The sequence below is a fragment of the Cibotium barometz genome, chromosome 15 (assembly GCF_041138505.1).
Source record: "Cibotium barometz isolate CiBa-2024 chromosome 15, ASM4113850v1, whole genome shotgun sequence".
Taxonomy (NCBI): Eukaryota; Viridiplantae; Streptophyta; class Polypodiopsida; order Cyatheales; family Cibotiaceae; genus Cibotium; species Cibotium barometz.
This window is the reverse complement of record NC_141060.1, coordinates 21,198,847-21,223,652: the sequence shown is the minus strand read 5'-3', so window position 1 is coordinate 21,223,652 and position 24,806 is coordinate 21,198,847. Positions and strand designations below refer to the sequence as shown.

General features: G+C 40.5%; 1 pseudogene; it reads left to right on the top strand.

Annotated features, from left to right (window-relative positions):
- The first annotated feature begins 9,360 nt into the window (after window positions 1-9,360).
- On the top strand, window positions 9,361-9,541 carry LOC147631048 (U2 spliceosomal RNA; annotated as a pseudogene).
- Window positions 9,542-24,806: the final 15,265 nt, after the last annotated feature.

Here is a 24,806-nt window from a genome sequence, read left to right as displayed (position 1 = left end):
TTAGCGCAATCCAAGCATGCATCCCCATCTTACAGTTGAAGAAAACATGAACTAAGGTCCAATAAATGTGTTAGGATTCTTAATACTCTTCTTAATCTGATAGCATCTATAATCACTCTTATGAGGAGGGGATATGCAGGTCCACTGAATAAAAAATTGAGGAAAAGGTGATGTCACATGCCACAATAAACCCTTTTACTACTGTAAAGCAATTAGAGATAGTTGTGGCTCAAGATGTCATTTTGGACATGCTTATGGGAGATTAGAAATTGGGCAATTTGGAGATTGGTGATGATGAATTTGTAGAGATTCTTGAGTATGTCACTCCACTTTCAAATAAAAGGAGGACTGAAAGATGTTTGGAGTATGCCAAAAGAGCCAAAAGCATTACATCAAAGGGTCTTAAAGTACATGTGAATGGTTTCAAAAAGGACAGAGCAAGCACCTCACATACATGCCTGTAATTCTCATTTCATTATAAGCTTGAGGACTTGTAAGACTAGTACTTTGATTCTCCACCCAACCATATCCCAACAAATAGACTCTAAACTCATGGTTATATAGGCTTAAGTGGTACATGACCTTCCAACTTCAGCCCCTTGACCTTTGATTGGCTAAACATTGCCATTTCAATCACCAATGCCTCTTCAACTACCCCTAGAAGGGGGCGGCCTCCTCTGTGTCCCTTGGGCTTCCATTGTGCACCATTTACTTCCCTTTTTACTTTAACTTTAATGCCTATTAACAAGCCTTAGGTATTTCCTATTTGAAATCCCCTGAACCTTATTTATTTGTTGCAAACCTTCTACATATAAATAATCTTTCCTAGTCTTACCTTTCACTATTTCTTGTCAGTCTCATAACATTTTCTCCCCCTTGAAAGAAAGGTTTTCTTCCTCAAAAACAAACTCAAGAAACCTTTTCTTTAGTGTAGCCACTCTTTCCCAAGTCCATCCTTCTTCTGGTCTATCTTTCCACATTACTAAACATTCTTTAAAAACGAAATCTCTTGTTTTCTTTTCTCGATATTCAAGAATCTTTTCGCGCTCATCTTGAAGAATAGGTGTTCTATAAAATCAACTATTTCTTCTTTTCCATGATGTTAAAGTATTTTATAAGGGCCACAAAACCTTGGACTTAACTTTCACTTTTTAAAACTTTTGACTTTTCAACAACTTTTACATAAACTAAATCACCTTTCTCAAAATTAATTGGTCTTCTTTTACCTTTCACTAATAATAGAACGATCCTATGCTCTTTTAATGTTGCTTCTTGCAACATTTAGCATGTCTTACATGCCTTTGAGAAAGTCTTTTACACTGTAATTTTTCTTTTTGTAACCCAGTTACTGCTATAGGTGCTCTAGGTTGAAATCCATACATTAGCATCATGAATGGACTGAAACTGGTAACAAAATGTTTAGCTATTGGAGATGCAATCCACACTTCTAGAGAGAACCAACTCACGTGGTGAGACTGGGTTTGAATCTTGGCAAGTTGAGGTTTCTACAAATTGGATTATCAGAGGTCACCTTACACCTTAAGGTTTTGGGGTCTGGATGGCTAGACCAATTTGTGGAACACCTGAGTTAAGCGCGCTTGCGTAGGAACACAACTGGGATGGGTGACCTCTCGGGAAGTGGGAGGATCCATGTTTCCAACATTAGCAATATTATAAGGAAATTCTAATAATGAAAGATACTCATCCCAATTGTTTTGCTTATGGTTAACATATGCTCAAAGCATATCTTCTAGGACTTAATCAACCCTTTCTTCTTGTCTATCAATTTGTGGATGTTAAGACGTACTCATACTCAGTTTGCTGTCCAATTTGGAAAAGGTTAGTATAAGAATATGGCACAACGGAAAGAGATAGCAAGACAAAGCACAATAGACAATGTAATAGACACACAATGGAGAGAATTTAAAATTCTGATTATACCAAAGAGGTACAAGTGATGGTACTGTCCACCCGTGCGCTCTCAACTACAGCTTAGATGGCGATCTAGACAGACTCTGGATGGAGTATGTATGAAGTGTAGAAGGGGGAGGATACTCACAAGCATTGGATACCTTAGCTCATGACAACCATGTCCATATATAGTACTGTAGGGGGTGTGGTAGACGCTCAGGGGGTGCACTACCAGAAAACCCTAGGTATCACGTACGTTTAAGAGGTATTTAAAAAACCCCTAAACTAAAATTTTTCCCCCAATAAAAAAACCCCTCTTTACTTATGAACTAACAGATTTTTTTCTAAAGTTGAAAAAAACCCCTCCTGTTAATGTAATCCTGTTAAATTTTCTCAATGTATCTAATTAAAAAACCCCTCCTATTGAACTCACGTGGTACACTAACATTTTTTTAGGTGAACCTCCTGAGGGTAGACGCGTATACAAAACAAGGGCGGTTACACTGTATAAACACGGTCACCGCCCGCGTATCAAGAATGTGGCCCACTGACCATACCAACCACTGCCCACTAATGATGGACCTGGTATCCAAGGGAATATTCTAGGGAATATCCCTAGACCCCAGCTAACGCTCGTACCCCTGACCATCTCCTAACCATCATCAATTATCACAATAATGACCCCATCTCGGGGTTCGCACTAAACATATATGCACCATGGCTACTCCTCATAATGGGGGCCTAACAAATGTGCATTATACATCAAAGTGAGATAGATGCTGAGAGGCGGGCATTGAGTCTATACTAATAGTTAGTTCTCATTGACCTCAAGGATGACACTAGGTATATTCAAGAGTTTGTGGGTTGTGATATGACGATAGGCTTTATGTTGTTTAGATGCACATTGTCAGAGAGGTTTACTTGTTTTGGTCTTGGTTCTAACTCCTCCTGAGTATGTGTTACCATATCCCTAAGTTTATGAAGTTGTTCCATATGTATGTATGTATGTATGTATATATGTATGTACATATATGTATGTTTGTATGTATGTATATATGTATGTACATATATATATATATATATGTATGTATGTATGTATGTACATATATTTACATATGTGTATATATATATATATATATATGTATGTATGTATGTATGTATGTATGTATGTATGTATCTCGGGGGGGTCACTATATGTAAATCCTCTATATCACGTGCGTTCAAGGCCTATTTAAAAAGTCCCTTATCTGTGAATTTTTTAGTGAATATAATGTATCCTTTCCTATTCAAATCTGTAAATTTTTTCAAAAATATAATAAATAAATCCCCTCTGTAAATATATTTCTGTAAGTTTTAAATATTTAAAATATCCTTCTGTTGAACCCACGTGATACTTACATATTTATACGAGTGACCCCCCCGAGGTATGTATTTACATATATATATATATATACATGTATCTATATTTACATATATATATCTATCAATATATATATATATTTACACACACACACACACACATATATATATATATATATGTATGTAATGTATGTATGTATGTATGTATACACACACACACACATACATATATCATATATATGTCGAGAGAGAGAGAGAGAGAGAGAGAGAGAGAGAGAGAGAGAGAGATGATATTTTAGTGTCCTTAGAAGACCAATATTGTGGAACAATCCATTTCAATAGCTTAGAAGACCAATATTTTAGTGTCCTTAGAAGACCAATATTGTGGAACAATCCATTTCAATAGCTTACAAGATATGTTCATGTGGGAGCACATAATGATACCAAGTTCTACACCCACTATTGGGCATTGATGACATTAGTGGGAGCATATAATGATACCAAGTTCTACACCCACTATTGGGCATTGATGACATTAGTGGGGATGTCGTAGTATCTAGACCATACTATGCATGATGTAGTTGATGGTTTATTGTCTTGTGGATACCATGAGGTTATAAATTGCACTTTCTTATAAGGTGAATTTGGGCATGTTCCTCGATTCATCTAGGTATATATATATATATATATATATACACATATATATATCGATGGGGTTATGTAGTCTCTCTACTTGGTGCTTCAAAGTGTTGTAACATGGGCATCACATCATGATGAGTGTATAGGTTTTGCACGTATTGGTACATATAATTCTCAGTTCTTGCCCTTTAAATTATCTCCATGCTTTCTTAGGCTATTTTTTGAACATTATCGTTTACTACGACCATATCTGTGCCTCAAAGAATATGCCTTGCCGTAATCTGTTAATGTGTCATCCTCAGAGTCATGCACAATGCAAAGAGATACTGTCACATCATCTTTTTCAAAATGCATTACATTTAGTGAGCCAACCTTCCCATTACCTATTTAAGTCTCCCACAATGAACACTATTCCAAGTTTGCTAAATATGAGCACATTAATACGTAGATCAAGGGATCATTGTAATCGAATGAGTATATATCATCATGATTGAGGTATATCGCATCCTGTAATGTAATAGGCATGGTGTCCCACGCTATCGGCACATGAATTGCTTGTAATCATCACATTTGCAAACACTGATGTAGTCAATTAGAGAACAGCAAAAAAGGCATACAGCCTCACCTCTTCCTCATAGCCCTCGGCAAGGATTCCAAATACACTTTGTGACATACCCATCTACTTGTTGCAAGGTAAGCGGCGAGCATCATGTTCCCATGTTTTTGCAAGAAAGAGTACATCTGCTACTTGTGCAACATCACTTAAAATGGCACCCTTTCACCATGGGTAACCTCTAAAATTCCAACAGATGACTTTTAAGCATGACATAGGAGTCCCATAGGTCACGCATTGCTAGGAGGCAGATGCGCTTCAATATGCCCAGCACCTTTCCTTACTACATAGGCTTGCCTTCTTTGTTCTTGTTTTTTGGGAGTGCGGCCCTTCATAAAAGAAATAAAAATAGACCTTTTTTACTCATCAATCATTATGTAAACAATGGCACAATGAGATGTTCTTTTGGGTCACTTCTTTGACCTCTATATACAGTAAAATCATGCATGGCAAAATGGTCGGTAGCATAATCCATGATAGAACAGTGCGAGCACAACATACCAAAATTGGGTGATTTTCTTTGTAAACCCGTATTAGTTCACTTGCATTTGCACACATGCTCTTGGTGCTTGGCAACACTCATGCTTCCAAGCTCCTATTCTGATGACCCACATTATTACTTCTTCCATTTCATAAGTTCTTGTAGCTTCCACTAGAAAACAGATTATAGAGAATGGTAGTTTCAATAGCTGCTATATGATACGGCATGTTCATAGATTCAAAGGCAACACATGTAGAATGATTATATGCACAGTCATCCCAACCTCTAAAAGGTAAATCATTACATTTAGTAAAGAAGCCAAAGATCGAAATGTTGAGACACTCTGTGAATGCTCAGAATATTGAGCTACAATGAACTTTTATCCTCTAATTGCACCCCTCCAATTGCACAATTATACTTTAAATGATTTATCTTGTGCACAAAGATGTTCAATAATTATAGGATGTAAATGTTGAATGTGAATGTACAATTACTTGGAATAGAGACAGCTCTATATTATGACTTTTTCACTTGGTGCATATAAGTGTAACGTGTTAGTGGTTTAAGTAGGTACAAAAACTTTGATACTCATCATTTATTAAGGCCAGAAAATGGAATATATATATATATATATACCTTCATTAGACTAGAAATATCTTGATTGATCAAAAAGTTACATATTTGATTTGAACTACATGAGTAAGTGATAACCTATATAAAATTTTCCCAGTGGACAGATCTTTCAAATTTGCAAATAATGATGCAAATCTAGCAGATCAACGGCAAGATCGTAACTTGTTTCTTCTTCTTTTCCATAGGTGAACCAAATTCTATAGCTTCCTATGTGTGGTAGGCTAAAAAGAAATGCCCCAAACCATGGAGTTTGTGCATCGAAAATGTTAATGCTGTGAAAATAATCGAGTGCCCTATGGTTATGTTTAACCTAGAAAATGCAGTACGAAAAGAGTATCTATTGTTGCCAACGTCCCTAAAACGGTTATGTGCGCCTTGAAACAACAACACTAGGTTGACAAAAGTATGTTGATGCACACCACTTATAACATTAGTATCACATAAATATCTCATTATATATATGTGTGCATGCATGAGTTGAGATATATTCACATTTGACAAAGCTCTTCTAGGGTTCTCTTTCACAATTCCCATTAGTGGTAATGATCTGGCTTCTCAAACTCCAGCTTTCCAAAAATTCTATGGAAAAGAAATGTCATAACTTAAGCACATGTTTGCACTACTCTCAAAGCACGCAAACCAAAAAAAAGTCTCACCACAACACATTATTTTACATCTCCATCCCAAATAGCGAAACCATATAGCCTCAAAAAGATTACCTTATCTTTTTGAGGATTATTCGTCTTCTTCTGAGGCATCACTTTTTCTTTGAATTCATTCTCTTCTTTTTGAGACTTGTCCATCTTCCTCTTAAGCATCATGTTTTCTTTAGACTCAGCCTCATCCTTAAGACATGTATTTAAGCTAATCAAAATAAATACATAAACACACATAGAAACAAAGTACACACATACGAGCATGGCATAAGCACACGGTCTTTGATAAAGTCCACATCACTAAGGTTGGGATGCTCAAGTAGTCCAGCTGCCTACACAAGTGACCTAGAAAATAAGAAATTATTTTATTCAAGCTTAAAACCAGAATGGGAAGCTAGCCCCGACAGCATTGTTACAAAATGGAGCATTTCAGCACGAAGCTTGGAAGTAAAGCACGATTGGAAGTACAAGTGCTGAAAAATGATATTGCCTTTAACTAGACAGAAAGGATGAATTGCTAACATCCATCTCTAGTAGTTGTTTTACAAACTGTTTAACCAAACATGTGGTTTTTTCGGGCTCACTGTTGTTGAGATGATGGGTAAAGTGTTAATCTGAGCAAGTCTGGATCTCATTAGCACGCTATAGTGTGCACCAATAACTTGTACAAGACTTGAGGTGCAGCTTTTGGTATGCGGATAATGCACTGTTGGGGTGGGGCGAGCCCTATGATGTTCTTCATCTCGACAGTCTCGTCAATGTTGGATATGATAATTCAATTAAGAAGATTGATCAAAACATACTCAAGGTGGATCAAAGCTTGTACAAAACATCATGAATATGAGAGACAAAAACTGGTATATGTAGAAAATTTCTTTGAGATTAACATAAGAAGACACTAATTATGATTAGGCATGAACCAAACTTACATAATCACTTGATCACGACTTGTATCTTATTTAGAGACTCCTCTACCCTATTTTTAGTTGCATGAGTTGCATGAACCATATGCACCAACCATTTATAGGCTTTACACACCAACCACTGACCACTAGCCTAACAACCACACATTAAATTGGACTAAGGAGTTGGGATTATATTTATCCAACAATCCCCTCTTAAGACCAACTTCTTACAAGAACATGAACAAGACTAACATACCTCCTTGACACAATGAGTAAGAGTTCCCCCTTAACAACAACATAGGGTGGTGTACTCTCCTCTACAACTCGTCAAGTTGGAACAACATAAGTCTTGACTCAACCATATACATGACATAATCTAAAAAGCATACTCATCATCTACATCTTTTATACTAGGACTAGAACAAAGATTTGTTTGTTCCTGTTGGTTGACTTCTTCAACCACATGTGCCTTTACTAGCTTTTGATCTTTTTGGTAGCACTTTGAGGATGGATGATTCGTCTTTCCACAATACTCATAAGGATGTTTGGAGAAACAATCCTTAGTAAGATGATTTGTACGACCACAAATACTACACTTCTTCTTTGCCGATGTCGTTAGTAATAGCATATGCATAAGGATCTATCACATCCTTTGTAATCTTCTTGTCTTCTTCTTGCAAAGAATTTATGATACTTTCCAAGGAAGGGACTGGTTCTTTCTCTTTAAGTACCGTCACAATTTGCCTAAAGTTTGAAGGTAAACTTTTAAGCAATATAGCAATAGCATCTTCTTCAGGAACAGGAGAATTAACATAAACCAATTGTGTTATTAAGCTCTTCAACCTGTTAATCAAAGCTGCTAAATTTTCATTACTCTCCATGGTTAGATCAAAGAGTTGCATCTTCAAACCGATCTTGGAATGCTTTGCCTTTGCACCAAAAGTACGTTCTAGTAATTCCCAAGCTTCCATAGCTGACTCAACATTATCAATATAATGAATAAAATCATCTTCTAGAGCAGTAATGATAATACCAAGTGCTTCCTCATCTTTTGCTTGGAAGTGCAGCCATTGTAGCTCTTGTAACTGCAGCAGAAATACCTGCTTCATCTTCAGTAAGTGGCTTGACCGTACTCCACAAATTTTTCTTCATGAGGTAGCCCTTCACCTTGATTTGCCAGGTATGAAACCCAATTCCATTGAATTTGTCGGGGAATTTGGAGCTCATGATGATGAAATATGATGCTTAATGTTGATAACTTGCTCATATAGATGATTTAAGCCCAAATAATAAAAATATCATCAATATAGATCAAAATAAGAATCACCATGTTGTTGGAGCAAAAAAGACAGAAAACAGGCGACTGGAAAACAGCTCCGTACAGCAGCTCCGGTGGACCAAATGCTTCAAGATTTGATATGCTGAATCGTCACATGATGGCCTTGAATCACTTAAAAGGAATTAGGCTAATTCGTAGAGACGATGGCGAATGCATGCCATTAGCAGAAAACGAGCTGCGCTGATGGCGATGACGAATTCGCGAAGCTGGGATCAAATTGGTCTACAATCTCCGTTTTAGGGCAAGCGTGGGAGCAAAGCAACAAGGCTATATCAAAATCTTGGGATATAATCACATCAGATGCACGCATGGAAGCAATCTACAGCATGCTGTCCAAATAGAGAAAAACTGGCTATGGTGATTAAGAGATAGATTAGGGTTTATGCTAATCAACTAAACCTAATTGGGTCATACTCTGATACCAAATGTTGGATATGATAATTCAACTAAGAAGATTGATCAAAACATACTCAGGTGGATCAAAGCTTGTACAAAACATCATGAATATGAGAGACAAAAACTGGTATATGCAGAAAATTACTTTGAGATTAACACAAGAAGACACTAATTATGATTAGGCATGAACCAAACTTACATAATCACTTGATCACAACTTGTATCTTATTTAGAGACTCCTCTACCCTATTTTTAGTTGCATGAGTTGTATGAACCATATACACGAACCATGTTGTAGGCTTTACACACCAACCACTGACCACTAGCCTAACAACCACATATTAAATTGGACTAAGGAGTTGGGATTATATTTATCCAACAAGTCAAGCCTCTCCATTCTTCAATATATCTATAGACGTGGTGGTGGTGTTGGTGGCCTTTTGGCTATCTGATACGTATCTGTTCTTATCAGTTTAATATTTGATACGTCGCCCATCGGGCCACATGATGTTAACCTAATTTCTTTCATGGGGGCAGCCTCCCCTCCCGGCAGCTTGCTGCGCGCGTCGCCTCTGTATTGCACTGCTTCAGAGGCCCGGCGCACCCCCCCTCCCCAACCTTGAAAAATAATCCAAAGATTAGTAGGCGGCCCCGGCCATCTCTTCTTCTTCTAATTAAAATAAGGAGGGCATCGAAGATGCTGTCGCTTTCGTATGCTGAAGACGGAGGAGACTGTACATGATGATGATGTTTCTCTGATTTTTTGATTGTGTATGTCTGTGAGGGCCGCCCAGCCCAGCCCAGCCCTGCCCTTGCAAGGAGGGAGTGTCTCTAATCAGCCGGTACACAGACAGCAGCAGCAGCAAATCTCCTTGCAAATCGCCGGAGGCATGTGAATCTCAACAGTTGAACACAGGTCTACAGTACCCCTTCAACTACAGCAAAATACGTCTCCTCTACTAAGTATTCTCTTTTGTTGCAACCACCATATAATCTCTTTTTCATCTTGCAGTCATTGGTTCCTGTTGTGGTGGAGGATGATTTATATTATTGGGTAAAATTGCTGAGCAACCATGAGAGAGATAGATTGAGATTCGTGAGGAGAGCAGCGGTGGCTGTGAACGGTGTGTCAGTCTTCCAACAATGACTAATACCTGTCTAAAGGAGGCTTTTACTAGGATCAAGTGCTCTCTCCTAGTCCTACTACTCAAATAGGCATTCGTATAATAGTCAGCTTTCAAATACAATTGTTCCATTATTATTTCGACAAAGATTGGACTCTATGCTTCGTGTTCATGCATAGTGTCTGGTATCATTCTCACATGCCGGTAGTAATCATCCTCGTACATGACACGATTCACTCTCAGCTCTCAGCTATGATGTTCTTCCGCCGCCCGCTTTTGCTGCTGCTGTTGCTACCCCTCGAGGTTCCTTCCCGCAAGTGATAAGTGGCGGCTACTCCTCGAAGCCGATTCTATGATGTGATTCCCATGGAAGAACATCTAGGCAAAGAGCAACATCGAACACACCAGAGCTGTCGTGCTGCCTGATCATGATGAGTAGCACCAATGCAAGTGGCAAAGAAGAGGAGTGAAGGGATAAGAAGAGGAAGAGGAAGAGGAGAAGAAGAAGAAGAAGAAGAAGAAGAGAGACAGGAGAGGAAGGTGGACTAGAGGGAGAAGAAGAGGAAGAGAAAGAGTAGGAGGAAGGAGGAGAAAGGATAGGGGAAAAAATGAAGGAGAAGAAGGACAACAAGAAAAGAGAAAAAGAGAAGGGGTGAGGAGAATATTAGACGAGCAGGAGAAGGAGAATAAGAAGATACAAAAAGCGGAGGAGGAGGATAAGAGGAGAATGACAGAGGACTAGAAGGAGAAGAGAATGAGAAAAAGAGGAAGGAGGAGGGGAGGAGGAGGTAGAGAAGAGAAGAGAATAAGAAATGAAAAAATAAAAGAGAGAAAGAGGAGGAGGAGGAGGAGGAGGAGACTAAGAAAAGAAAAAAGACAAATAGAGAAGAAGGAGAAGAGGAAGAGAAGTAGAGGTAGAAGAGTAACATGAATAAGGAGATGGAGAAGAGGAAGGAGAAGGTAGGAGGAAGCGCAAGGACAAGAGAGAGCACCACAATATCATGGTATTTACTGCACTAATTTAGTGCAATCATGAACTAAATTTACCTATAGTAAATACAAGCACTTCCTCTCATTTTCACCTATTTATTTGCATGAAGCATACACATTTTTCAAAACTAACAAGGAAGCCTAAAGAGAAACCATAAAAGAAATAGGATTTTATCATAGCATGCAAATGTGTGAACAACTCTTTTAGCATCCTTGTCCAAATCTCCTTCTGTGCTGAAGGCACTTGGGTGTAAAAGAAGTGCCAACCTGGCAATTGTGTGAGAGGGAAGATGAAGAATAACAAGGCCTCCTTCACCTCTAGGCAGGCTAAGTCTATCCCAAGCAACGAGAGGTTAAAGCCTTTTTGTTGGAACCAACATTTCTCCATACAAAGTCTCTTACAGGCTTTACAATCCTCTGCCAATGTCCTTTTCCAAAATCCAACACTGGGCATAAGAACTTAATATAGGCATTTAGCACTATGTTACATATAGCCACCCTATCATGGAAAGGAACTCTGATGCCTTCCCATTTCTTTAGTTTCAAATAGAATCTATCGAATGCCCAATCAATTAATTGTTTGTTGGTCACCTCAACCCCAAAGGGGACACCTAAATATCTAACAATTTGTCCCCTCTTAATAACCTCACAGCCCCATCTTTCTAAATCAAAATCATTATCCTCAAAAAGGCTTATTAATTTAGATTTATTAATTACTTGTTTGTTGGTCACCTCAACCCCAAAGGGGACCCCTAAATAACTAGCAATTCATCCCCTCTTAATAACCTCACAGCCCCATCTTTCTAAATCAAAATCATTATCCTCAAAAAGGCTTATTAATTTAGATTTATGAATATTACATTTGGATCCAAAGGCATCAGTAAACTCTTGAATGATACTTAAAGCCAATTTGATGTTATCATTATCAGCCCTCAAAAAGAGCAAGAAATCATCTGCAAAGCATTGAATAACCAGTTGTTCCCCATTACTCAACTTTAGCCCAGTTACCCTCCCCTCAGCAGAGGCATGTGCTAAAGCCACAATCAAAGGATGCAAAGCAATAGCAAATAATAGAGGAGAAAGGGGACAACCTTGTCTAGCTGACCTGCTCACTTAAAATCCCCCTACCACCCTCCCATTTAGCATCAACTTGGAATTTCCTCCCAAAGTAAGGGTGTATATACAAGAGGCCGTTCTGAATCCAAACCCCATTTTTTCCATTACTCTAGCCACAAATGACTAGTGTACCCTGTCAGAAGCCTTCTCCACCTATCATAAGCCTTCTCCAAATCAAGTTGCAAAAGGATGCATTTTTTCTTAGTTCTCAAAGCCAAATCTCTCCCCAACATAGCAGTATAGACATTGTCATATATAGACCTTCCTTTGATAAAGCCATGTTGTTTCTTAGATATGATCACTTGAAGAGTAGTAGTGATCCTAATGGCAATGATTTTGGCCAGAATTTTGTATATAACAGTCAACAAGGTAATAGGCCTCTAACGGTTAAATCTATCACAAGCATTTTGTTTAGGAATGAGTTTCACCAACCCTTTCTTCAAATCCTTATGCAAATTGCCTATCCTGAATGCTTCTCTGCATATTCTCCATACAAATTCCTTTAATGATGGCCAAAAGGCAATGAAAAACTCAATAGATAGTCCATCCCACCCAAGTGATTTCTCTTTTCCTAGTTTTAGAAGGGCATCCTAGCATTCATATCTCAATATTTCTCTCCAACCATTTAGCCCTATCAGGATCCAATCTATTGCTAATTTGTTCTAGGAATTTGGCCTCATCTTGAAATCTTCTGGCTAAATAATCCTCTTTGAGATTGAGAGTTGAACCTAAAAACTCTACCCATTTTTTGGCTATTAACCTAATCACCTCTATCTCATGGCCATTTTCATCCAGAACCCTACCCATAACCTCCTTACCCCTCTTCCCTTCAGTCAACTTAAACAGATACCCATCTGGCTTCCTTTTGTTATTAAAAGTTTTCCATTTGTATCTAATTTCCTCCCTCCTGGTGCATTTCCCATCTTCACTTCTCAACCCAACTTGACACTTGAAGTACCAAGTAGTCTCCTTAGCAGTTAGCAAGTACCAAGTAGTCTCCTCAGCAGTTAGCTTCCCAACCTGCCTCTTTTTTTTGCAAAGTTTCTAGGAGATCACTCCATCTGTTTCTTTCCTGGCTTTTTTCTTCAACTCTCAATTTCCCAACCCCTCTGGTGTGGTTAAGTGGCCTCTTATAACTCTCCCTGGCTCCAAGAGGGGTGCTCTTTATGTGGTCGATGGTCTGCCTTAGCTTTTTAATGCATGCTTCACCCTCTCGATTTGCATCCTCGAGATCCTTAACCTTGGCGTGAGAGTGAAGTAGGCTTGGTGCAAACCACCTAACGTACCTTGAAGAGCATGCAATTGCGAGGACAAGTAGAATACTCTGTCAGCATCACTTATTGATAATCTCTTGTAATACCCGAGCATCCCATTGTTACCATTTCCTACATAATAAATAAATAAGAGCAGCTGGGTATAGATTTCCATCAACCCACAGATCCACATTTGTGTGACCACCTTGTCTCTGTGCCACACACACACACTATTAAGAGACTAAGGTTATGTAGAAGGGGAAGAGAAGGGTGTGAGTGTGAATGGACTTAAGGTCCACTTACTCACCTATTTAAAGGTGGAGCTCTGATACCATGTTGAGAAAATGTGGTGCTCATGCTAGATCAAGTGTGTGGAGGAAAAGAGCTCACAAAATACAAGAATAATATCTTGCGAAGAGAAGGGTGTGAGTGTGAATGGACTTAAGGTCTACTGGCTCACCTATTTAAAGGTGGAGCTATGAGGCATTTTGTATTGAGCAAGGCCTAGTTGTATGCATAAACAACTTAATAAGCAAGATATTGTTCTTGTATTTTGTGAGCTCTTTTCCTCCATACACTTGATCTAGCATGAGCACCACGTTTTCTCAACACACACACACACATATTAAAGAAGTTGTATAGTATAATGTTTTTTCAAGAACCTATCAAAGGCAGAATATGGTGACACATAGACAAACACATACACATGTCGATACATGTATCACATAGATGTATTATAAATAGATACACATGTGTGTGTGTGTGTGTGTGTGTGTGCCCTTGCATGTTTGTTGCCCTTGAAATAGCTAGCTCACCCACACACATACACACACACACACACACACACACACACACACACACATTCAAGAAGTTGTATAGTATAATGTTTTTTTCTAGAATCTATTAAAGGTGAAATATGGTGACACACACAATGTAGATACATGTATCTATAAGAGCTTGGTCACACACACACACACATCAAAAAAGTTGTATAGTATAATGTTTTTTTGAAGAACCTAACAAAGGTGGAAGATGGTCACACACACACACACACACACACACATAATACATCTATGTGATGTATCTGCATGTGTGTGTGTGTGTGTGTGTGTGTGTGTGTGTGTGTGTCCTTGCCTGTTTGTTGCCCTTGAAATAGCTATCTCACACGCGCACGCGCACGCTGTCGTGCCACAGCACGTCTATGGTGTGAAACCATGCATGTGAGGCCATTAAATGCAAATCCAGATGCATGGGATTAAGTGCCTGTGTACATATGGGATGTATGGCGTGTGGAGGGTTTTGCTTTTGAGGGCGTCGCCAGGTGTACAGGTGAAATGGTTTGGTGTTGAGCTTGTTACAAGCCTGTCCGGTGAGAGGTCAGCTGGGGATGGTTTCAGCTGCTCCGTCGTCTGAATTTGTGGGCGCGTCCAAATACAATGGGCACTCGTGAGTCAGTATTTGAAGGCATGAGGCATGGGCAATTAAAGATGATGAGGCCAATATGCCTTGACATGGTGTGAAAAGAAGCATATTGGGGTGGCCATCTTAGGCAAAATAATATATATATAAAATTAAGTGGCAAGAAGGACGTGGAGGTTCTGGAGGTGGCCAGCACGTGAAGGGGAAGTTCGAGAAGCTGGCGAGCTGGCGCAGAAGAGGCGGCCGCTGGGCACGTGAAAGAAGCCGTGTGTGTGATGGGAAAACAGGCGCGCAGCAGCAGATATACAAGGGGAGGATCGTCTGGTTTTGCCAGGAGCCAAGGGGAATTCTGCAGACGGGAGAAAAAAGACAGGCGGCCGCTTTGGTCACGTAAAAGTCGCCTGGGGAGAGGTTCTACTAAAGGGAGGCGCAGCTCTGCAAGAGAAGCCTAGGGAAGTTGTTGGCCAGGAGCAGGCTGGCGAGGACAAGCGCGGGGGCTTCCGTGTAAAGAGCAGTCGGGCGCTGTGTGAAGAGAAGGTGCAGAGGAAGCAGGCGTGGAGAGCATGCTCTTGGGCATGTGCTGTCAGCGCAAGTAGAGGTTGCAGCTGCAGGTCTGCAATTGTGTGAGGCGACGTGTGAAGTGAGAGTGGCCCACGCAGGTCCTCTTCAGAGCTTAAACAGGCAGCTGCATAAAAAGAGGATGATGGATCAATGGGGAAGCCAGAGATCAGTGCTTTGAATTAAAAGATTCTGATGCTCTATTGGGACGCTTGCTGAAAGTCGGGGGTGTGCAGGAAAAGAAAGGATGTGTGTGTGAGCCGCCTCATGTATAAAGGACTGGCGTTACAGTGTGGGAAAATTCTGCAGACGAAAGTGAGCAGCGCCGAATCCAAGAGGGAGAGAGCTCTCTGACGTGAGGAAGGGAGGCGGCAGCTCTCTCTCCCCCACCGGTGGACTGAAGCGGCTGCACCATAGAAAAAGGGGAACTGGGGCTGCTCTGGTGCGCAGGAAGATATTGGCTGGAGGCTCTGATGGGCTTGCAGAGAGGAGGCGTGGAAGAATAAAAGGCCAGCCGCCTTGTGTGTGGGGGAAGGCTGAGCTGAAGCTGGGTACGTGAAAATCGCTGAAGCTGCAGAGGGGGTTCGTGTGTGATAAAGAGCGACGGCCGCTGGGCACGTGAAGGAAGCCGTGTGTGTGACAGGAAGAGAGGAGTAGCGCAGCTGCAGGTATACAGAGAAGAATCGCCTTGTGGGGGCATACACAGAGAAGACTCCGCCTTGTAGCCAAGCGCAGAAGGGAGCCGCTTAGAGGAGGGAACACTGCCAGACCAGTTTCTTGAGCTATTTAAACTGGCTTCACCAGGCATCAGATTGCAGGCACGACAACGTACATAACAAAGTTGGTGTGAGCATGATTTTGCTTTTGTATGCTGTGGGATCCACATGCTCTATGTCTTTGAAGTGGAGGCTAGCTATTGGCCGCTGTGAATCTTGGATGTATATACCTATGAGATGTTTTTCTGGGGTTTGATGTGTTGAGTTTTATGAATCAAGCTATGTTAATGCCAGTTTTTGGCTTGGATCATGAGGCTCTCGTTTGCTTTGACTACCCATGTATGGCTGAGTCTTAAATTTATGATGGTTCTAGCTTTTGCTGGTGATGCCCCTTGAAGTTCAACCACTTACTCTCACAGCCAGAAGCCTCGCGCTTTCCCAGCGACACCGCCCACGTCACGACAGCTTTGGTGAACCCGACGTGAAACCGCTGGGGTGAGAGTACATAGAGATGGCTAGCAAAATGGAGCATTTATATGCAGAGATGAAAGAGCTTGAAGAGCGGTTCAGGAAGATTGAAGAAGAAAAGCGAAATCAGGAAGCGGTGGAAATTGCGGTGCAATTGGTATATGACAAGGTCAATATATTTGATGGTTACGATCCAGAAAGCTATCTAAGGTGTTATGAGACAGAGATGAAGAATCAAGGGGTTCTAGAAAACATGATGATTGCATCTTTTGCATGCCTTGTAAGTCCTGATTTAAAAGATGAAGTGCTGGAACTAGCAGAGTATCACTCCAAACGATGGAGTGATTTTGCAGATGCACTTATTTATGCGAGTTCCAGGTATAATGTGAGCTGTGATAGTGTTCCAGCAACAATCCGAGCCAATTTAGAAGCGATTGTTGATGCATGTCTTATGGAGGATAATCAATTGCTATTCAAGGCTGATACAGAGATTGTGGAGGCTGTTTATGCTAAATTGGGACTACAAAAAGCCATTAGTGAGCAACAAGGCCTTCACAGTGCCAAAAGTGATGCTTTGCTACAGACTCATAAAGATGCAATGGGTGAACTGTGCAAGTATAATCTGTCTTCTTTGTTTGAAGGTGCAGACATACAGGGCCCTATAATCATATCACATGATGTGTGTATGCCTATGCTTGAGGAGACACTTGATTCAGAGAGCTTCAAGACAGGTGCTCAAGACCCAGTACACGAGGAAGAGGACTGTGAAGCATGTAAGCTGTGTAAACATGAGGATTCTCATGACGAAAGTGCTCATTTGAAGGGTATTCCTCAGGTGTCGTATCATATGTGTGAAGAACAGCAGGAACCAATGCTTCTTGTTGAAAGCATGATTGCAGAGTTTGAAGATCTAAGACAAGAAGAAGATGCTATCATTACTGCATTCTTATCTGGTTATGATGCTTATAAGCAGGATGATGTACATGAATATGCAGACGGGCCACAAGTATGTGTGATTGATTTAGAGGGGGTGAGTGATATGGGTGATTCCAACAGTGATGTTGCTTCTGAAGCTGGTTGCCAAGGTTCTTTGGATTTGGGTTATTCTGGAATGCTAACAGGGTGTTCCAACAATAAACAGGGTGATGCTATGTCATCAGTGTCAGGGTTACCTTGCAACCACATTTGTGAGCAACAATCTCGAGCTTGGAAGCCTGTTTATGATGATGATTTGGAGAGGAAAATTGAATCTGTCTTTTTGAATCATACAGGGTTCAATGATATACAGATTCAAGGGTACACGGGTGAGGGACCCATAATTCTAAGCCCATCTGCAGACAGGTATCAAGAAATACTGGGAGACAACATGCAGGATATGCAAAGTGTGGTCACAGAGTCTCATGAGGCTGCATATGAGCAACCAAATGGATATAGCTATGGGGGTATGAATGTTCATGATAATCAACATGTGGGATTGCAAGATGATAATGGCTTCAATGCGATTGATCCTGGATTGGATGCTATCTTAGATGATGCATTGGATGATTTCATGGTATATAATAGATCCCCATCAGCTTTGGACTCTTCTATGCTTGATGCTAGTCAACTGTTGGTTGCAAGTGAGGATATGCAGGTGTTATGTAAGCCAAATGATTGTGATGAGATTGATCCAGAGCTGGAGGCTATTCTCGATGATGCCTTGTTGGACTTGGTATGTGTTGATGGTGTGGATGCTTTGCATACTTTGCAACGGCCTAAAGAAGAGGTATATAATAGCATAGAGGAAGCCAATGAAGACCATGCTTTTCCGTCTTTGGATGAGAAGAATGAATGTTTGTCAGTGGTGGGTGAGTTGGATCTGAGCACGGTAGATTTGGATGGGATGTTACCAAGTGTGTGTTCCATGCTGTTAATGCAGTTGTTATTTGGTGTGGCCATACAATATGTGGTGCAAAGGCTTCAAACATGGCCTGAGGAAAATTTTGAAGCAAATCATTTTGAAGAGCATCCCACTTTGAATGATGAGGGTAATTATGCATATGCAGGGAATCTAAGTGAGGATAGGGCTTCGTATGAGCAAAGGATATGGCACATATGCCAAAAGCGATTGGTATTTGATCCAGGTGGGAAAGCAGAACCATTCAGATGTGATTGCTAAGATACAGGACCTGTGTGGCACATACCAGAGGATGTGCAGGTTTAGAGGGGGTGGATGTCGTGCCACAGCACGTCTATGGTGTGAAACCATGCATGTGAGGCCATTAAATGCAAATCCAGATGCATGGGATTAAGTGCCTGTGTACATATGGGATGTATGGCGTGTGGAGGGTTTTGCTTTTGAGGGCGTCGCCAGGTGTACAGGTGAAATGGTTTGGTGTTGAGCTTGTTACAAGCCTGTCCGGTGAGAGGTCAGCTGGGGATGGTTTCAGCTGCTCCGTCGTCTGAATTTGTGGGCGCGTCCAAATACAATGGGCACTCGTGAGTCAGTATTTGAAGGCATGAGGCATGGGCAATTAAAGATGATGAGGCCAATATGCCTTGACATGGTGTGAAAAGAAGCATATTGGGGTGGCCATCTTAGGCAAAATAATATATATATATAATTAAGTGGCAAGAAGGACGTGGAGGTTATGGAGGTGGCCAGCACATGAAGGGGAAGTTCGAGAAGCTGGCGAGCTGGCGCAGAAGAGGCGGCCGCTGGGCAGAAGCCGTGTGTGTGACAGGAAAACAGGCGCGCAGCAGCAGATATACAAGGGGAGGATCGTCTGGTTTTGCCAGGAGCCAAGGGGAATTCTGCAGACGGGAGAAAAAAGACAGGCGGCCGCTTTGGTCACGTAAAAGTCGCCTGGGGAGAGGTTCTACTAAAGGGAGGCGCAGCTCTGCAAGAGAAGCCTAGGGAAGTTGTTGGCCAGGAGAGCAGGCTGGCGAGGACAAGCGCGGGGGCTTCCGTGTAAAGAGCAGTCGGGCGCTGTGTGAAGAGAAGGTGCAGAGGAAGCAGGCGCGTGGAGAGCATGCTCTTGGGCGTGTGCTGTCAGCGCAAGTAGAAGTTGCAGCTCTGCAGGTCTGCAATTGTGTGAGGCGACGTGTGAAGTGAGAGTGGCCCACGCAGGTCCTCTTCAGAGCTTAAACAGGCAGCTGCATAAAAAGAGGATGATGGATCAATGGGGAAGCCAGAGATCAGTGCTTTGAATTAAAAGATTCTGATGCTCTATTGGGACGCTTGCTGAAAGTCGGGGGTGTGCAGGAAAAGAAAGGATGTGTGTGTGAGCCGCCTCGTGTATAAAGGACTGGCGTTACAGTGTGGGAAAATTCTACAGACGGAAGTGAGCAGCGCCGAATCCAAGAGGGAGAGAGCTCTCTGACGTGAGGAAGGGAGGCGGCAGCTCTCTCTCCCCCACTGGTGGACTGAAGCGGCTGCACTATAGAAAAAGGGGAACTGGGGCTGCTCTGGTGCGCAGGAAGATATTGGCTGGAGGCTCTGATGGGCTTGCAGAGAGGAGGCCTGGAAGAATAAAAGGCCAGCCGCCTTGTGTGTGGGGGAAGGCTGAGCTGAAGCTGGGTACGTGAAAATCGCTGAAGCTGCAAAGGGGGTTCGTGTGTGATAAAGAGCGACGGCCGCTGGGCACGTGAAGGAAGCCGTGTGTGTGACAGGAAGAGAGGAGCAGCGCAGCTGCAGGTATACAGAGAAGAATCGCCTTGTGGGGGCATACACAGAGAAGACTCCGCCTCGTAGCCAAGCGCAGAAGGGAGCCGCTTAGAGGAGGGAACACTGCCAGACCAGTTTCTTGAGCTATTTAAACTGGCTTCACCAGGCATCAGATTGCAGGCACGACAACGTACATAACAAAGTTGGTGTGAGCATGATTTTGCTTTTGTATGCTGTGGGATCCACATGCTCTATGTCTTTGAAGTGGAGGCTAGCTATTGGCCGCTGTGAATCTTGGATGTATATACCTATGAGATGTTTTTCTGGGGTTTGATGTGTTGAGTTTTATGAATCAAGCTATGTTAATGCCAGTTTTTGGCTTGGATCATGAGGCTCTCGTTTGCTTTGACTACCCATGTATGGCTGAGTCTTAAATTTATGATGGTTCTAGCTTTTGCTGGTGATGCCCCTTGAAGTTCAACCACTTACTCTCACAGCCAGAAGCCTCGCGCTTTCCCAGCGACACCGCCCACGTCACGACAACGCGCACACACACACACATTAAAGAAGAAGTATAGTATAATGTTTTTTTCTAGAATCTATCAAAGGCATAATATGGTGACACACACACATGTAGATACATCTATCTACTATAAGAACATGGTCACACACACACACACACATATGTAGATGCATGGTCACACACACACATATGTAGATACATCTATCTACTATAAGAACATGGTCACACACACACACATATGTAGATGCACATATCACATAGATGTAATTATGTTTTGGGATAATATGGTGATGCACACACACACTCACAACAAGACAAAGCACCTATAGACGCGTTTACTCAACTAAAAAAAACTTACGGGCGCGTCTATTTGTACGTCTACAGACCCGCGTCTAAAGGCACGTTTAAAAGGTAGCAAACAGACACGCTTATAGACGCGCCTATAGACGCGCGCACAGACGCGCATATAGACGCGCAAATAGACGGTTGGGGAGAAATTTAAAAAACAGATAGACGCATGTATAGACGCATTTATACACGCAAACAGATAGACGCATGCATAGATGCATTTATAGACGCTCAAATAGATGCTTCTTGAATAGACAAACGCGTATAGAGACGCGTTTATAGATGTGCTACAGGATATTTTTTAAATTTTGTGTGCTTTAATAGAATGCTGTGTATGTTGTGTATGCAATGTAGTAACATGAATCCCATTTCCACATTATGTAATTCAATTCTTACAGTCAATCGCATTTTAATTAGCACTCTTGCAAGCACGTCTATAGCCGTCATTAATTACAATTCCAAATAAAACATTACAACTCCGAAACGTTTAGTTACAAGGCATTAATTGATAGCTCAAAAAGTGCTTGTATATACATATAGCACGAAGCTAAGCCACGTCCTGTGGCTTCAAGTACCAAAAATAAGAGGAGTGTATATACAAGAGGCACGAAGCCAAGCCAGTGGCTAAGTACAAAAAAGAGTAGCTGGCACTACTCCTCGCTCCCTTATGTGCTCCCTTCTCTGCCTCCTTCTTCCTCGTCTTCTTCCTCATCTTCTTGTGCAGGGTCCTGTAAACAAGGGACAACATATATCAATGTATGAAAAATCAAATCTTTATTTATAATATTGACATTATTTAATTACTTTCAAATACCTCAGGGGACTCTCCAGTAGCCTAGATATACTGCTTTGGATATACTACTCCTCAGTAATCAACCCGTCATTATAGAAGTGCCTCCATGTATCTCCTGTATGATGGTGGCGGTGGTAGGCTATCTCGACAGGAGTAGGGTACCTGCCCATGATATCAAGCTACAAAATTACACAATTTGCAGAGGGGCTAGTACAAAGAAACAACCTCCTAATAAACTACATAAACAATATAATTTGAGATCGATACTTACAAACTGGGCCTCCCATGATTCAACACCCCCTGCTCCAAAATGCACACTTCCATATTGCTCCATTTGGATCCTTCGTGCCTCCACGTGCTTTAGACTGGGTTCCTCCTTCGCTAACTTCATTGCTTTCTTCCACTCACGCATACATCCATCCACATCAATCCACATCATCCATCATCAATCCATATCATCCACATCATGCATACATCCATCCATCCACTTCATCCACATCAATCCACATCATCCATACATCCATCTACATCAATCCACAATATCCACACATCAATCCACATCATCCATACATCCATCTACATCAATCCACATTATCCACACATCGATCCACATCATCCATACATCCATCTACATCAATCCACATTATCCACACATCAATCCACATCATCCATACATCCTTCTACATCAATCCACATTATCCACACATCGATCCACATTCATTTTATAAGTATTCCCATTCTCTTCTAATCACATCTTTTTCTATCTCATCACTTATTTCCTCATTTATCCTCATCAGATCTCATCCACTTGCATCTACCCATATATCTCATCACTTCACATACATTAACATCTATCCAGTTTACATCGCATCTTATCACATTCATTTGACATCACATCTCGTTCATTCACATCCCGATTCACAAGCTAACACATTCATTCACGTCCCTTATCGTTCATTCACATCCCGATTCACATCACATCACATCACATCTATTCACATCCCTTATCATTCATTAACATCCTGATTCACATCAAACCTCTCATTCTCATGACTTCTATTCCCATCACATCCATTCTCTATTCATTCTCATCTATCTGATTCATATCACATATCATCACATCTATCTACCCCTCATTCTCATTACTTCTATTCTCATCACATCCATTCTCTATTCATTCTCATCTATCTGATTCATATCACATATCATCATATCTATTTACCTCTCATTATCATTACTTCTATTCTCATCACATCCATTCTCTATTCATTCTCATCTATCTGATTCACATCCCATTTCATCACACCTATTTACCTCTCATTCTCATCACTTCTATTCCCATCACATCCATTCTCTATTCATTCTCATCTATCTGATTCATATCACATATCATCACATCTATCTACCCCTCGTTCTCATTACTTCTATTCTCATCACTTTCATTCTCTATTCATTCGCATCTATCTGATTCATATCACATATCATTACATATATTTATCTCTCATTCTCATTACTTCTATTCTCATCACATCCATTCTCTATTCATTCTCATCTATCTGATTCATATCACATATCATCACATCTATTTACCTCTCATTCTCATCACTTCTATTCTCATCACATCCATTTATAGAATGTAAGAGAATTCTTATTTTTTATATAAAGATTCTTTACACATCTATTTATGCATAAGAACAACTTCAGTGGGAAATAACACTTTTATAAAAATCCATTTATGCATCTAATTATGCATAAATTCAATTTTAAGGAGAATAACACTTTCGAAATAAAAATAAATCTTTTATGCATCTTTCTATGCATAAATTCAATTTTAATTTATGCATCTTTCTATGCCTAGAATGAAAATAACACTTATAGAATACATAAACGGTGGGGATTACTCTTTTTGAATAATAAAAGATAAAACTTATTTCACAAAATTTAAGAAAATTTTTCCATAACCTCCTTTGTATGGCTGACCAATTTTTAATTTTTCCTATCCTTAAGTTACTTAAAAATTATCCCCAAATGATTTAAAGCATTCTAAACTAATCAAATTTCACTTTCAAAAGAGAAATAATATGAAAATTTTAATTCCAACAATTAGATTAATTATCTAGGATAAAGAAAGGCTGAATTTAAGAAAGAAGAGAGGGGGAAAGCCTTTCCAACGAGGCATAGCATCATTTTACATTTTAAACAAAACAAAAATTAGAAAACCATTAAAAGGAATAAGAAAAAGTAGGATTTCTAGCTTACATGAATTTCTGGGAGCTTTCCTTTGGCTTGATGGTTTGAGGGATCAACTCTTGTTTGCAACAAGAGTGGCCACCAATTCTTTAGAAGAGGGAATGGTCAAAAACTAATGAATTATTAATAAATTCACAGTTTTTGGCTCTGGGGAGGAGTAGAGTAACAGTGCATAAAACACTATTAACCATTTACAAAGGGGGGAGGCTTCATTTATAGGAAAAAGTGAGCCTCTAACCAAGCAAACTGATTCTAGAATTTTCCAGATCAGTTTGGTCAATTTTTGACCATTTTTAGGTCAATTTAGCTTACTTTTTGGATCTAGTCGAAGCAAGAGAGACAGAGGAAAAATCTCATTATTTGTGAGTTTAAAACTCAACCATGCATGTGAAATAGGCACCTCCTTCATGAGGGGAATTCTCCCACACCGAGGTGTCAAAAATGCACATTTCTCTAAATATCTCGTCTTTTTTAACTAATATCCTTGTCCTTAGTCAACTCTTCATCTTATGTGAGTATTTACTCATTTTTGGGGGGGATTTTCTTGATTTCTTCAATTTATCTCCTCTCTACATTTGGATGAATCTGATTGGCCCTTCAGAACCTTAATTTAAAATTTTCCAAAAATCCCCTTAGGATAAGGCCTTTTGAACAGATTATAATTGATTTC